Genomic DNA, 15,902 nt, shown 5'->3' on the forward strand with positions numbered 1-15,902 from the left:
AAAACCAGCAGATTTTATTCACAACTATTGCAGTTGGGGGAAAGAGAGCTCAGTTTAGAACCAGCTCAACTCTAACACCTGGTGGGTGAGTGGAAATTTCCAGCCAAGAAGCGAGAGTGGGAAGGGGCGGGGAGGGGGGAGGGGGGAGGGTAATGTAAGACTGTACATCCTCTGTAATGTGGATGTTAGACTGCTAGGGGGCGACACTGGGGCGCGGATGTGGCTTCAATGACGGGATCCTTGGGGAAGGCAGGCGGGGCCTCAGACATCATGGAAGGCGGGGCCTCAGACATCAAAACGCGTTGTGGAAGATGAGGGTGTAACGGATTCTAGCTAAGCCAACTGAGCTGGAGGCTAGCTAAAATTGGACAATGCAGATGAACCTAGAAGTCCAGAGGTCAAGCCTAGTAGTAGAAAGATCGGGAAAGTCTGAGTTACAGCTTCTTTGTCACTTTCTCCCTCAGCCCCTGATGGCTCAGTGGTAAAGATTCCGCCTGTAATGCAGGAGAAGCGAGTTCAACTCCTGGGTCAAGAAAATCCTCTGGAGAAGGAAATGGCAACCCATTCCAGTATTCTTGTCTGGGAAATCCCACGGACAGAGGAGCCTGGCCAGCTGCACTTCACAGGGCTGCAGAAGAGTCTGCTATGACTTAGCGACTGAGCACACACAGCCTCAGACCATAGGGGAGCACCAAGTACCACCACGAGCCAGGGATGAGTCCTGAGTAACTGCACAAGGGCAGGTGGGCAGGCCTAGCCCGGGGTCCTCCAAATGGACTGGTCTCATGGAAAGAGGCAACACCCTCACAGCCCAGAGTGTCCTCAGAGCCCCTCCTGTCTCACCCATCCCTCCAGTGTGGACTGGGGGGAAGGTAGTGAGGAGGGGTGGGGGAGGGGAGGAAGGAGGGGGAGAGGTGGGCAGAGGGGGAGGGGAGGAGCCTCCAGGGGCAGGTGGGAAAGTGAGCCCTTGACCTCATGTAAGTCCAAAGACAGAACGTGCAATACCATTCCTTGTTAAAAGCAACAGTTTTATTATGCAAAAACCAAAAAATTTAAGTGCGCTTCAGAAAATGTAGCCTCACCCAGAATCCATCACCCTCGCCCAATCTTCCAGATGTCTTTTGTACACATTAAAAATTTTATAATGCTTGAAATTTTTATACGTAGCTTTAAAAATAGCATTCACGAGGGGGGTGTTGTATGATTAGGAAAGCAATACATGATCATTGCAGGGAATTTGGGGATGAAAGGAAAACACAAAAGAAAAAAGTCACCTGTGATCCCTTCAAGCAGAGGCAATTCATTACTGTCAGCGTTTTGGTCTAAATCCTTGCAGCCTCTTCCCCGGGCTGACATACCTCACACCTGCCATGTACGTATTGCGTTGTACGTTAAGTTGGGATCCTATGGTTCACGTTGATTTCACCGAGATCTCTTTGCTAAATGGCGCCTCTTGGAGTTTGTGCAAATCAATGCTTCACGTCCGGGTCACATGGTGACGATGACAGCTGACTCCACAGCGGCACATGTGCCAGACATGTTTCCAGGGAGATTCTGGCCCTTAGTTTGTGTGTTTGGTTTCTTTTGTTTGCTTGTTTTATTTTGTTTTAAATTTACCTTGGCTGCACTGGGTCTTCGTTGCTGCGCACAGGCTTCTCTAGTTGGGGCGCTCAGTCTCTAGATCACATGGGCTCAGTAGTTACAGCACGAGAGCCTAGTTGGGGCTTGTGGGATCTTAGTTTCCCAACCAGGGATGGAATCCGAGCCCCCTGCACTGGGAGCGTGGAGTCTCATCCAGTGGCCCATCAGAGAAGTCCCTGGGTCCTCAGTTTGAAATGAGCCAGGGAAGGAGGCCACCGTCTCCTCCCAGGCAACCAACCCCAGCCTGCAGTTTCCACTCCCACCCCGGTGTCTTCTTCTCCACTTAGCACCCAGAGAATGAATAAGACTGTATCAGCCCTCCACTCACTCCCATCAACCCCCCCCCACCACCGCCCCCACAGCTTCACACAGTCACACTCAGAACGCAGAGTCCTGGCCCGGCCCGCTGGATGGCACCGTTTACCCCAGGGCCCATCTCTCCAGCCTCGTTTCCGTCTCCGTGCTCCAGTCCCACTCACCTCCCTGATGCTCCTGAGAGGCACACGTGCCCACTCCCGCCCCAGGGCCTTTGCACCTGCTGCTCCCTGTGCCACAGTGCTTTCCTTCTGCCTCATCTCATGGCTCCATCCTTCCCTTCACTCAGGTCTCTGCTCAAAGCTCATCTCCTCAGAGAAGCCTTCCCTGACCACCTCTCCAACACAGCGGGCCCATCCCATCCATCTCTCTGCGCCCTGGTCGAGCTTTCCTGTGGCTCTGACCATGACCTGATATTACACTTTGGCTTGTCTGCTTCCCTCATTGGCACAGCCTGCCATGGGGGCATGAACCTCACGTGTCAGATCCGGAGTAGGATGAGGTGAGTGAGGCACTCGCCTCAGGGGCAAAACTCACGGGGCATCTCAAAGCCCAAAAATCAAGAGAAATCTTTTTTTCTGTCCACACTCAGAGGCATGTGGGATATTAGTCCTCCAGTCAGGAAACGAACCTGCCTTGAAAGTACGGAGTCTTAACCAATGGACCACCAGCGAAATACCAAGAGAAATCATATTTTAATGCATTTCTTTTTTTTTTTTTTTTTTCCAGCCATGCCCCTTGATTTGTGGGATCTTGTTGTCTGACCAGGGACTGAACCCTTGTCCTTAGCAGTGAAAGCACAAAGTCCCCTGGACCACCAGGAAAGTACCCCCTGCAATATTTTTTTTGTTGTTAGATAGAAGTTAATGCCCACAAAATCCGTGATGGAAAAAAATCAACATTTTTAATGAAGTCAGGATCCATTTTCCCTGCCCTTCTGTCCTGTTTAGAGCCGTCCAGCCACAGCTGACGCTGGGAAACATTCCTGAATGAATTAAGAACAGCCGGGGAGAAAGCGGAGTCGGGTGGAGGCGAAAGACCAGCGGCAGGTGGACAGAGGGAGGAAGGACAGAGAGGAGGGGTCGCCCCCACAAGGGCCAGGCCGGGAGTCTGGAGGAGCCCCCTGCCGGGAATGCAGCTGGGGAAAGAGGTTATTAGGTGCAGTCCTGAGAACGGGGCAGGGATGAGAGGCAGGGAATTTGTTACTCGAAAACTGGGCTCGACTCGGTGGACGTTGCGCCAAGAGACACAGTCAAGCCAAACAGCGGGAGAAGGAAGCATTTATTACTTGCAGCAAGTAAGGAGAAACACTGGGGAATCTTTCCCAAAGCAGCAAAAATGGGGACATTTTTTAAGCTAAGGGTATGCGTATATTCATGAAGTGGGGTGGGGGGTTGAGTGAGATATGTATATTCATGAAGGGGTGGGGTTGATATATGTATATTCATGAAGGGGTGGGGTTGAGTGATATATGTATATTCATGAAGGGGTGGGGTTGAGTGATATATGTATATTCATGAAGGGGTGGGGTTGAGTGGTTATATATATTCATAAAGGGGGGTGGAGCAGAGGAAAATGAAGCATCGAATTGGGGCAAAGGTCAATAGAGACCAAACTTTAGCTGATTGAAGTCATGAGGGTCAGAAAAGGTCACCAGCATCATTCTTGAGGTTCTGGTTGACATTGTGGCTGAGGGGTTTAAATTCTGTAAAACAGTTCAAGAAAGGGCTCCAAGCTAATCTTTACCATTGAAACAAAACCCAAAGTCTTTACAACTGATTTATTATCTTTGCTATTATTACTTCTCTTGCCTGATAACTTTTTTTTTTTTTTGGCTGCATTGGGTCCTAGTTGTGGCAGGCAGGATATAGCTCCCAGACCAGGAATCAAACCTGGGCCCCTTGCATTGGGTGTGCAGAGTCTCAACCTCTGAACCACCAGGGAAGTCCCTTGCCTGCATCCTTTTGTTCTCTTAAAATCACTAGTTACTGAAACCTGTTCAGCAAGCACTGTGGCCAGGCTTAGATCACAAAAATGACTTTTTAGCCAAAAATAGCATCTCTTCTGTCAAGAAAGCAATGCCTGGTTCTGGGGACCCCCTACCCTATCTACTAATAAGCTGGGCTTCTTAAAGGAGTGCAAGAAGCTCTGACAAGGAGAGTCAGAGCTAGAGCTGGTGGTGTGGTTTTGGTGGTGGTTGTTGTAGAACTTGAATAACTCAATGTGTTGGTTTCCTGGGCTTCTAGAACAAATGACCACAAACTGGGCAACTTAAAAAAGCAGAAACTTTTCTGCTTCTCTCACAGTCTGGAGGCCAGAAGTCCAAAAGGAAGGTGTGGGCAGGGCTGCACTCACTCTGACAGCTCAGGGGAGAATCCAGGTTATTGCTGTTGCTGTTCAGTTAGCCAGGCGTGACCGACTCTTTGCAACCCCATGGACTGCAGCATGCCAGGCCTCCCTGTCCCTCACCATCTCCTGGAGTTTGCCCAAGTTCATTTCCATTGCATCAGTGATCCTGTCCAGCCATCTCATCCTCTGACGCTGTCTTCTCTTTCCACCCTCGATCTTTCCCAGCATCAGGGACTTTTCCAGTGAGTCGCCTGTTCTCATCAGAGGACCAAAATACTGGAGCTTCAGCTTCAGCATCAGTCCTTCCAGTGAATATTCAGGGTTATCTCCTTTAAGACTGACTGGTTTGATCTCCTTGCTGTCCAAGGGACTTTCAGGAGTCTTCTCTAGCACCACAGTTCGAAGGCATCAATTTTTTGGTGTTCTGCCTTCTTTACAGTCCAGCTGTCACAACCGTACGTGACCACTGGGAAGACCACAGCGTTGACTTTACAAACCTTTGTCGGGAGAGGAATGTCTCTGCTTTACGACTCATTGTCTGGGTTCGTCATGGCTTTCCTGCCAGGAAGCAATTGCCTTTTGATTTCATGGCTGCAGTCACCATCTGCAGTGATTTTGAAGCCAGGATATAGGGTCCCCTCCAAAAATCCATATGTTGAAACCTGACCCCTCAGGTGCTGGTACTTGGAGGTGGGGCCTTTAGGAGGTGATTGGTCATGAGAGTGGAGCCATTCTGATGAGACTAGTGTCCTTATCAGAGGGATGCCAGAAGCTCCCTTGTCCCTCTGCCCTGTCACGTGTGCAGCCTGTCTCCGCCCAGCAACACTTTCTTAATCATGTGGCCCCAGTTCAGACCCAGATGAGTCCTGAGATCTCACAGAAGAAGCAGCTGATGGCCGGGGAGGGAGGGGAGTTGGTTAAGGAAGTGGATTATGGACCCTGGATCTGAGAGTGAGGGGAGCTGGTGGGAGACAGCAAGTGTTTGTAGACGTCATGTGCTCAGCTTCTTCTGATAGCATGCAGGACCCTGTGGGCTTCTGGGCACAAGGCCTTTCTGTGTTCCCCCACTTCTTTGATTCCAGGAAACTGCCTTTATTCAGCCTCCATGATCTTTCCTGTTCCAATGGGCAGATTCAAGCAGTTGTTGATAAGGGGAGAGGATGGGAGACCAAGGAGAAACAGTCAAGAGCAGCCCTGGGACAAGATCCTGTTTCTTCATTAAGGGACACACACAACAATGTCTTTGAGCTGTTTTGCAGATACTAAACCCCCCTCCAGGTGGGAGAAGTCCATGATTAAAGAAGTCATGTGCTGCCCACAAGTATGGAGCCCCCCAACCAGTTGGACCCAAAGGTTGACAATGCTGACTCCTACTTCCCTCACCACCAACCCATCAGAATAATGTCCACAAGCTGATCATGCCCCTTTTGGGCAATTAATATAAAGCTTCTCAGTGTGTCCAAGTTGGGATACATGGGGATACATGAATCCATTGTGTCCCCCTTCGCCTGGCAAAGCAATAAAGCTATCCTTTTTTATATCACCCAAAACTCTGTCTCCAAGATTCGATTTGGAACCAGTGTACAGAGAAGCGGAGCTTTCAGCATCACTTCTTGTCCTTCTTCTTCTTTTAATATTTATGTATTTATTTGGCTGCACCGGGTCTCAGTTGCAGCATGCAGGATCTAGTGCCATGACCAGGGATCAAACCTGGGAACCATGAATTGACAGCATGGAGTCTTAGCCACTGGATCCCCAGGGAAGTCCCCATGTGCTCAATTTCTTATTCCCAAACTGAGACCTGGGCTGATAGTGAGGGGATCCAGGTGTTTACACACACACACACACATACATACACACACTCACATCTTAGCTAAACAAAATCATACTTGAGGCATTATTTTGCAACTTGCTTTTTCACTTTGAATATCTTAATATGTGTTGCAGATGGTCTTAGATCAGGTGCCAGGTTCTGGAAAGAGCCCTCTTCTGGGGTCTGAAGTTGGCAAACTTCTCATTGTATCCTCCTGTGGCAGAAGGGGCAAGGGAACTCGGGGCGGGGGCTCTTTTCATATGTACGTATTTATCTGGTGGTGTCAGGCCTTAGTTCCAGCCCATAGGATCTTTCATTGCCGCAAGCAGGCTTCTTGCTAGTTGTGGCACACGGACTTAGTTGGCCCATGTCATATGGGATCCTAGCTCTCCAACCACAGGTCAAACCCGCATTCTCTGCATTGGAAGGCCGATTCTTAATCACTGGACCACAAGGGAAGCCCTCTTAATACAAGGGCACTAACCCCATGCATAGGGCTTCCCTGGTGGCTCAGTGGTAAAGAACTTGCCTGCCAGTGCAGGAGACATCAGTTTGATCCCTGGGTCAGGAAGATCCCCTGGAGAAGGAATATTCTTGCCTGGAGAATCCCATGGACGGAGAAGCCTGGCGGTGAACAGTCCCAGGGGTCGCAGAAGAGTCAGACAGGACTTAGCAACTAAATAACAACAACAATCCCATGCAGGAGAGCTCTGCTTTCATGACCTAATTATTTTTAAAAAGCCCCACCTCCAAAGCCTCTCCTTAGGAGTTAGGTTTCGCTATATGAAAGGGGGGATGTGCAAACAATTATCTACAGCAGAAGTCTTTCTGTCTCAGTGGGTGGAGCCCTGCCACATTCTTCATGCGTGCTCTTTGGTACTTCCCTGTGTGGATGTGTTTTAGGAAAAACTCACTCACTCACTGTTTCCTTCTGCTTACGCTTGCAACAGTTCTGACGCCAGATGTGTGGGTTTTCACACCAGGCAATTCTGACCCTAACAGCCTGGGTTAGCGGAGACCCCATAGGTTCAAAGTCCCAGCCCCACAAGACTGTAAGCCATGGGTCCTTAGGTTACCTACAACTTCCATCTGACTCGGCTACCAATCAGAGGCTTCAAGGACCCCCTCTTTGGGTTTGATAATTTGCTGGAGGGTCATAGAACCCAGGAAAAGAGTTTACAAACTGTTGCCGATTAATTACAAAGGATACATTATTTTCATTTTATTTTTCACTTTTTTTTTTTTTTTAAACATTGGAGTATAATTAGCCCTGGGACATTGGACACCCTAATACTTCCCCTGAGGAGCAGGTGATCAGTCCTTGATGGGGGCTCATGGTAGAAATGGCTCATGATGTTGACCTCGCAAACAAAGAATAAAATCACAATAACCCTTGAGACTGACCAAATTGCCCAAACGACACTCTGTTTTGCTGATGGTGCCTACCTTCTCAAGGCTACAAGACCACTGGATTCCAGACCTCCGGCTACGTGACTGCAGGACTCAGCTACAGGCTAAAAATTAACCATCCCTTCAGAGCATTCTTCATTGGCGGGGTGTAAGAAAAACCCCGTCAGAAAGGGAGGACACTGGTTCTCTTTAAGGGCCAGTCACCCTCTCGTTTTCCGTCTAATAAATTTCCTTTTCTTGCCTGACTTCCCAGTTCGCTCTGTTTTTCTTCACCCTTGCCTTCCATTCTGGGAGGGAAGATCCACCTCAACAGGGTGGGCTCCTCTCACGAGCCCACCTCCGGCGGCCCCCTCCCTCGGACCTTGCCAAGACACCGAGACGAGCTCCAGGACAGGACTCTCCACTTGCCTTCTGGACTGACATCCACACACTGGCCCACATTTCATCCCTCAGTTGCAAGGGTGAGTGAAATCCCATTATCTCGAGTTCTCTCTCTCTCTCCCCCACCCCTCTCTCGTTTCCAAGTCCTAGAGCTAGGCGGGAGGATACCTATGGACCTCACTTTGAAATAGGGGACACCCATTTCAAAGCAGACTATCATTCTTCTCTGAGAAGGTCCTGAGAATGGAGATACCTTTTGTCTGGGCCCTTTCTCCTTGTTTTCTCTCGCCCTCATCTAACCTCCCTATTCGGCCACAACGGGAAATTCTCAATCCCAGCCCTCAAGGATTACTCCTCTAGGATGCCTTCTCTGAAACCTAAAAGCCTTGGGCTTCCAATGGGAGATAAGACCAAAAAGCCTTATTTACTGTTCTAACACTGGCCACATTACAGACTTGAAAACAGGTCCCAATGGCCAGAAAACGGAACTCCCGACCTCGAAAACCTCTGCAAGCGGTCAGAGATCCCTTCTGTTCAGGCATTCTTCGCTCTCTCCACTCTGGACCCTCCCTCTGTGAATCCTGTTCTACTTCTCAAATACTCAGCCTACTCTGGGCCACATCCTCCGCATATAGTGTCTCCCATCCCTGTTCAGACTTTCCTTCTTCCTTCAACCTTTCCGACCACAGCCCACCCCCTGTCGCTCCCAATCCCCTTGTAGCCACTCCAGATCCAGTTCCACAACCTCCACTTTACGGTCCCTTCTCCCTCAAACCCCCTCCCCTGCCTGTTCCAAAGGCAAGCTCTGAGACCCCAGCCCCACCCTCTATCCCGAGGGTCCCAAGGCTTTACCCCAACCTCCGTAGATGCCCTCCCCGTAGCCAGTCCTGAACAACATTAAAACAGGAAACTTCCCCTCAGGACCCCGCTCCTTCCCCTGCCCGACTCCTCTTTTCCAGGAAGCAGCTGGAGCAGAAGGCTTTGTTTGGGTTCCTGTCCCAGCCTCCCTCACTGATCTATCGATCTATTGCAAATCAAAAAGCAGCGTCTTGGTTCCTTCTCCTCAGACCCGGATAACTATCTAGAAGAATTCAAGTATCTTACTCAGTCCTACAACTTAACCTGGCATGATATTTACATCATCCTTTCCTCCACCTCCTCCCAGAAGAGAAGGAACAAGTATGGCCAACCTCCCGGCTGCAAGCTGATGAGATACACAGGGCTGACGACACAAAGCCTGTAGGGGTCACGGCTGTCCCCTCCCAGAGATGATCCTGGGATTATCAGGCAGGGAGACCTGGGCCAGCAGCCTGTCATCACGTGGTTGCTTGCCTCATTGTAGGCCTTCAAAAGGCAGAACATAAAGCTATCATCTTTGATAAGCTTTGGCTAATAATTCAAGGGCTAGACGAAAACCCGGCACAATTTCTAGCCAGGCTAACGGAAGCCCTACAAAAATATACAAGATTTGATCCCATTTCAGCAGAGGGCACCATTGTCCTTATCACCCACTTTATCTCCCAATCGTCCCCAGACATCTGAAAGAAACTAAAAAAGGCAGAAGGCCCTCAACCCCCTCAACAAGACCTTTTAAATTTAGCCTTTAAGGTTTTCAATAATCGGGAAAAACAGGCAAAGCTAGAGAAGGCCCAACGAGATCAGGCCAAATACCACCTTTTAGCCACTGCCCTCCATGGCTCCAAATTTCCATCAACCAACAAAGGCAGGAAGCCGTGTGGGCCCTGCTTCAAATGCGGCAAAGAAGGCCACCGGGCCCACTCACGTCTAAAGCCAAGGCCCCCTCCAGGCCCGTGTCCCAGCTGTGGCACAAAGGGACATTGGAAGGTTGGCTGCCCAAATCCCCCTTAGGGATCCGGACATCCCCTCCTGGTCTCGAGCAGCAGTCCTCTGACCCAGCTCTGCCCAGCCTCCTTGGACCCGCCGTTGAGGATTAGAGGTGCCCAGGGCTCCAGGCCCCGACTCTTGCCACCTCTAAGGAGCCCAGGGTAACTCTCACAGTGGCAGGTAAGCCAATCTCTTTTCTCACCGACACAGGGGCCACTTACTCTGCTCTGCCTGCCTACTCCGGAAAAACCAAGGTCTCCCAGGTCTCTGTTGTGGGGATTTTCCAATAACCGAGCCTCTACCTTGCACACTTCAAGATACCCCATTTTTGCATTCTTTTCTCATACTCCCCAAATGCCCCACTCCTATTCTTGGAAGAGACCTTCTCACAAAGTTCAAAGCTTCTATTACTGTCCCAACCCACCTTCCAATCTAGCCTGGTTGCTGCTCCTTAACACCCACCACCTCTGCAACAACAGGCTCCTTTCTGTTTTCCTAGACAAAACTCTGTAAACAATTCTCACCCTCAACTAGGAACTGTAGCATGGCACCCCTGTAATTACACTTCACATCTCTCCTTCCGTTCAGGCCGATCGGTCTACCACGTCTCGGGAACTGCAGGACATTCTTTCGCTTTCTCAGGGAGACTCCCTTCTACTCCTCTTGTAGGGGCTACGCTGGCGAGGTCACTGTCAGTTTCAGAGACTACTAACAAGTTCCCAGAAAGACTCCTATTTGCTATCGATTTCAGCTGTTGTCTTCTTACTGCTGGAATGTTTTTCTCATGTGGAGCCACCGCCTATTTATATCTTCCCATTTATGTCTTCCAGCTAACTGGACAGGAACATACACCTTGGTATATCTGACCCCAGATACTTCAATTACCCCTAACAATCAGACCCTCCATATCCCGCTAACTCATAACTGACCCCAGACGGGCAATTCATTTCCCTGTTGATCAGTTTAGGAACAGCAGCTGGGGTTGGGACAGAAACCACAGGACTCACAACCTCTTTAAACTACTACCAAAGCCTTTCTAAAGACCTCACTGAGAGCCTAGAAAAAATGGCTACCAGCCTTATAACTATCCAAAACCAGCCAGATTCCCCGGCAGCTGTGGTCCTCCAAAACAGAAGGGGGTTAGACCTTCTAACATCAGAAAACGGGGGCCTATGTCTATTTTTGGAGGAAACTTGCTGCTTCTACACCAGCAAATCAGGCGTTGAAATCAGCAAGAAATCTGACAAACAGGCCAGAATCTCAAGAACACGCCAACACCTCAGGAATTCATGGGAAAACTGGCTGAACAATTGGAATTGGATGCCCTGGGTCCTACGCTTTCTAGGCCCTCTCCCTCTACTTACCCTTATTCTAACTTTCAGCCCACGTTTAATGTGTCTTTTTTCAAAATTTCTTCAGGGCTGCTTACAAGGCTCCACCAGCCGAACTATCCACAAGCTACTTCTAACTCACTCAAATTATCAAAATCTTCGACCCCACACAGATCCCCTTGACCCACATTCCAGCCTTTTCTTATCTCATCCCCACGATGCCCCTGTCCCGAAGGAAGCAGTTACAGAAGACTGACCGTTGGCCCTTATCCTAAATCAAAAAGGCTGGAATGATAGGGTCTACATGGGGGCTCATTGTTAAGATGGCTCATTATGTTGACCTCGCAAACAAAGAATAAAATCACAGTGACCCTTGAGACTGACCAAATTGCCCAAATGACTTTCTGTTTTCTCACTGATGTCTACCTTCTGAAAGGTACAAGACCACCAGATTCCAGACCTTTGGCTACATGACCACAGGACTCAGCTACAGGCTAAAAATAAACCATCCCTTCAGAGAATTCTTCATTGGCGGGGTGTAAGCAAGACCCCGTCAGAACGGGAGGACACTGGTTCTTCCCAAGGGCCAGTCACCCTCTCGTTTTCCCTCTAATAAATTTCCTTTTCTTGCCTGACTGCCCACCTCACTCTCTTTTTCTCTGCACTCGCCTTACAGCAGGCAGTTCTCGGGGTGCCCGGGGTCTTGTAATCCTCAAGCACCCCTGTAGAGGGTCACAGGACAACCTGAAAGACATTCAGGATGGCAGGGAGAAGAGTTACATAGGCTTTAGCATCTTACCGACACTCACTAGTCCTCTTAAGAGGCGCGCCCGAGGCCTTCTGCCTGTAACCTTTAACTGCCAAGTGTATACAGAGGAAAGGAAATCTCCCTGCGTCCCTTTGACCACAGGTGGCATCCCTTGGTGCAGTACCGCTTAGCGACACTAGGTGGCGGCCCTGCACCATCAATGCCAGCAGCAAGCGGAGGCAGATGCTGGTTCCCTTCTCTGGAAAACCCCTCCGTTTCACCCACCGAAGTCCATTCTTTCCTGACTTTGTCCTATGGAGCCCGTGGGTGAGGGGAGGTAAACCTAGAGCATAAACGGAAAGGAACTCTAGGGTCTTGTGTTGGCTAAATTCTGAAGAGAGAGGATGACTTTCTCAACACACTCCACCATTTGGGTCTCCAGGTCCCGCCCCTTTCCGGTCCCTGGACTCTTAGCAGCCTCTTCACTGGCCTCCCCATCTTCATCCAAACCAGTCTGTTACTGTGTGCTCCATGGAAAGAGCTGGAAAGAGTGTAGGACTTGGGTCCAGCACTCTCCTCTGGGCTCCACCAGCCGTGTGGCCTTAGGCACAGCCCTAAACCTCTCTGAACCTCAACAAGAAAGTAGACATATCCCTTCATTCAATAGAACTTCATTGTGTTCTAAAAAAAATTGGAGGGGATATATGTATACATATTGCTGATTCATTTCCTTATACAGCAGATTGACACAGCACTGTAAAGTAATTACGTGTGTCAGTCGATCAGTCGTGTCTGACACTCTTTGAGACCCCATGGTCTGTAGCCCGCCAGGGTCCTCTGTCTGTGGAATTCTCCAGGCAAGAATACTGGAGTGGGTTGCCATTCCCTTCTCAGGGGCTCTTCCTGACCCAAGGATCGAACCTGGGTCTCCGGTACTGCAGGCAGATTCTTTACTGCCTGAGTCACCAGGGAAGTAATTATACTCCAATAAAATAAAAATAAATGAGCCTGTAGGAAGAAAAAGAAATTTAGTTTAAATCCTAGCTATGACTAACAATGAAACCGCTAATATTTTACTCCCCAGGAAAGGTATGTCATCAGAGCTTTTTTGAGTTTGCGAACTGATGACTTCAAGGTCCTTTGCCCTTCTCTCCCAAGGGTCACGATGTCTCATCTCCTTGATCTGAATGTCACGAGGGAGCCTTGGGATTGCTCAGACGTGAAAGGAAGCCTGTCATTCTGCTGGGTTGGTCGGTGGTTTCTCCTCTCTGCTGCCTTCCTGCAAAGCGGTGCGTACAAAGGGCAAAGCTTCTCATTTTAAAACTGAGTGTGTGGTCTTTACTCACAAAGCCTGTTTCCTCATTGTAAAACTCGCCCTGACCTACCTTGCAGGATCGCTGTCAAGATTGAAAAATGTAAACATGTCTGACAAAGCCCCCTTTCACAGAGAGCTATGTGAGTATAAAATAGTAGAATGCAATTTCTCAATTAAAAAAAAAAAACACAAAAAAACCCACCATTGGGACTTCCTTGAAAGTCCAGTGGTTAAGACTCCATGCTTCCAGTGCAGGGGGCGTGGGTTTGATCCCTGGTGGGAGAACTAAGATCCCACATGCTTCACAGCACAGCCAAAAAATAAAAAATAAACCAACCTCCATTACTTACAAGATAAAATAAAAACACTTTATCCTGATCCTTCAGAGTCTCCAGCACATGCCCACCTGCCTGCCCAGTCTTGCTGCTGTCCACCATCCTCCCAACATGTCCTGTGATGCAGCCCACCCCAGAAACCAGAAGTTTTCCCCCAGAATCACCCCTGTGTCTTCCTGCTTGTTCATTCCACCTGGACTGTCCTTTCCTCATTCCTCCCTATCAAGATCTTTCCTATATCTTTAGGCGTATTAAAAGAAAAGCTTAGACTGTGCTTTTTGGTTAGTTAGAAAATTAATGCATGCATATGGTATGAAATGAAAAACAAGTCTCTGTTTCTCTTCTCTTAATTCCCCTCCCTCAAATGCAAGGTCACTCCACAAACACACTTCCAGAAGTTTATGTGGATCTACCAGCATATATATGTACATTCTCTTTAAATGTAGGTAAATGGAATTATCACTTCCCTGGTGGTTCAGTGGTAAAGAATCCACCTGCCAATGCAAGAGATGCAAGAGACTTGAGTTTGATTGATCCCTGGGTCAGGAAGATCTCCTGGAGAAGGAAATGCCAACCTACTCTCGTATTCTTGCCTGGGAACCTACCATGGACAGAGGAACCTGGCGGGCTACAGTCCGTGGGATTGCAAAAGAGTTGGACATGACTTAGTGACTATACAACAACAAATGGAATTATAGCTATACTTATATATTAACATGTAACTTGGATGTATTCCAAATCAACATAGAGAGAGGTGGGCTCCCTGCTTTTAACAGCTGGGTGAGGGACTTCCCTGGCAGTCCAGTGGTTAAGACACTGCGCTTGCAATGCAGGGGTCACTGGCTCCATCCCTGCTTGGGGACTAACATCCTACATGTTATGTGGTGTGACTGGGGGGGGAAGAAAAGCACACAGTTGAAAAAGATCAGAAAAAAAAAATAACTGGGTGACATTAGCACAAATTCCCCCTGTTCTATTTAACAGCCTTCTCTCCAACAGGTGCTTGCTGTTGCAGCCAATGCTGTGATGAGTATCCCTGCCCCATGTGGCCGGGCAGGGAGACGTTCCCATGGGACCATCCACGACGTCAACCTCCACTGCAATCCCTCCCCTCCTGGGGTCTCCTGCAGACTCTCCTTGGAGTTCCTGGGCTGAGCATTTGCCAGAAGCTAGAGTCAGATGGGGACTAGGTTCAAATACCAGTTGCTCCATCAACATCTCTCCCTGCGTCAGTGTTCTCATCCCTACAAAGGAGACGATAATCATGGTACCACTTCCGGAGTTGTCTTGAGTATTACATGCAATAACGTGTTATAGCCCCTGGATCAGGGGAAGGACTCAGGATGGCTCGCTGCCCTCTCCTTCCCCCTCTGATATCCCATCTACCCTATGGAGTCCCAAGCTTTGCATGTGGGCCCTGGTCTAGTCGTCTGCACCCCGCAGCTTCCCCGGATGTGGATGTGGTGGTGCACAATAAATAAATGGCCCCTGCATGTGCCGTGAGGCGCAGTCCTCCAGCTTTGGCCTGACCCCCACTCCGCTAGGCCTGGGGGATGGGGAGGAGTAGAGGTGCCTTTCTCTGGATGGTCCACAGCACCCCCGAGTCCCTCCCCCTCTTTCCTTACCATCCACCCCCATCCGGGTCAGTGATAAATAGCAGGAAGGTGGGGGTCAGGAGCTTCATAAAAAGCCAAGGCCCTGGCACACCCTGGGACCAACATCACTGTCTGATTCTGGTCCCCACAGGGACCAGACACTGTCTGCCTCCCCCACCCCTGGCTGGTGTCTCACTTCAAACTTGGCTCCTCTGGGCCAGCCACGTCTCTCCCAGGGGTGGGTCTGGGGGGAATAAGAGCCTGCTCAGGGCTAAGAAAGGGGCATTTGGACACTGGAGCTCACCCGAGATCTCACCACCGCCCCTGCGCCCCCACCAATGATTTTATTCGTCTAGTCTACCGCAGGAGGCTAGGCCAGAACATCAGCATCCAGAGGAGGGAACAGGGGCACCTGGGCAGCCAGACCCCAACCAAGGGGTGGGAAGGCCAGGACGGAGTGACTGGGCACCAGCAGGGCGTCAGTCGGGCCCACACACACTCGGGGGACCAGTTAGCTGGGTCCTGAGGATAGATGCCTCTGGGAAAGGAAGGTGCAGGGGTTTGGGCCCGGCTGCAGGGCACATGCTTGAGACGTCCTGCAGAAGTGGGCACCTGGGGTGGAGGGGACTCTGCCTGCCCCCACCCCAGTCGAGCTACAGGGCCAGGGGCGAGGCTGCAGCAGAGGAGGGAGGCTAGGAATCAAAGCTGAGCTCCTCTGGGCTGAGAGCAAGTAGAGAGACTGGCTCAAAGTTGAGGAGACATTGAGGTCCTCCTATGATAACAGTAACAGCAATAGCGGTTAACAATAGCAGCTGCTCACAATT

The sequence above is a fragment of the Bos taurus genome, chromosome 19 (assembly GCF_002263795.3).
Source record: "Bos taurus isolate L1 Dominette 01449 registration number 42190680 breed Hereford chromosome 19, ARS-UCD2.0, whole genome shotgun sequence".
NCBI lineage: Eukaryota > Metazoa > Chordata > Mammalia > Artiodactyla > Bovidae > Bos > Bos taurus.